Source organism: Pundamilia nyererei, unplaced genomic scaffold, assembly GCF_000239375.1.
Source record: "Pundamilia nyererei isolate P.nyererei 1_Seehausen unplaced genomic scaffold, PunNye1.0 scaffold00335, whole genome shotgun sequence".
NCBI lineage: Eukaryota > Metazoa > Chordata > Actinopteri > Cichliformes > Cichlidae > Pundamilia > Pundamilia nyererei.
The window spans coordinates 449,133-450,163 of NW_005187736.1; positions in this window are offsets into that span (position 1 = coordinate 449,133).

A 1,031-nucleotide genomic window follows, 5' to 3' on the forward strand; every position below is an offset into this window, starting at 1 on the left:
AAAAATAACTAGTGGAAAGCGCATTAGTCGAATCGTTTTCTCAGATTTCTACAACGTTTCGTCGCCAGAACGATAAACTTTTCCCATTGTCAAAATACTGGTGACCAAGTATGTGACGTCATTGATGCGGCATCAACAGCATCTTTCTGAGGGTTGTGTAGCAACACTTTGACTCTGCTGCCACCTGCCGCAAAACACCATCCCATTAGAAACACACGATGAGTACGTCTCATCTACACAGAACAGGAACACAAACAGAATATACAATACAAACCAAGGACTCATAATAGCGTAATTAAAATTTACACGGTATACTGAAATAAAAAAAGCATATGATTTTTTTTTCTTTTACATTTAATTCTATTGATATAATTATTCTAAAAGATAACAGGGATAAAAGTAATATCCCAGTGGTAGAAGCTTTATTAATGTAATAAGGCCCCAGGTAAAATTTCTTGCTCAATAAATTGTATGTATAGTCTCTGTTGTCAGCAAATCAGAGAATGATGTTTAAAATTCAACACTTAAACAGCCTAAACCTAGAGAGTTGTTGGTTTTTTAGATTTTAAATATGCATTTTGACATTGATCAGAGTAAGTGGAGCATCACATTTATTTATGTGTTCAACAAATAAATATTAACGTTAATCATAAAATATAGGAAACCTCATTGTGAGTAGATAAAATTGCATTGTTTGCTGTAAAAGGCAAAACAGTAATCTGCTAGTAAACAGTAAGCTGCAGATTAGAAGGAATGAAATTGTGCTTCTTGTTGTTCTAGACAAAATAAATAAGCTGTGCTTTGGTCTCCCTCTGCTAACCGTTGCCTTCTAGAGCTCACATATGAGCTTTTGCCTTTATAAAGATAAAGGTTGTGAAGTTGGTCATTTGGAGTAATGAGACATTCAATTTTTGAAATCAAAGTTTGTTCTTCCCGTTTTATGTTTCAGGTTAAATTACTGCTATAGTTCTAAGGAAATTAAAAGATTTCCCAGTAAACACAGAAGCTGTTTTCATCAGTTATTTCGTGGA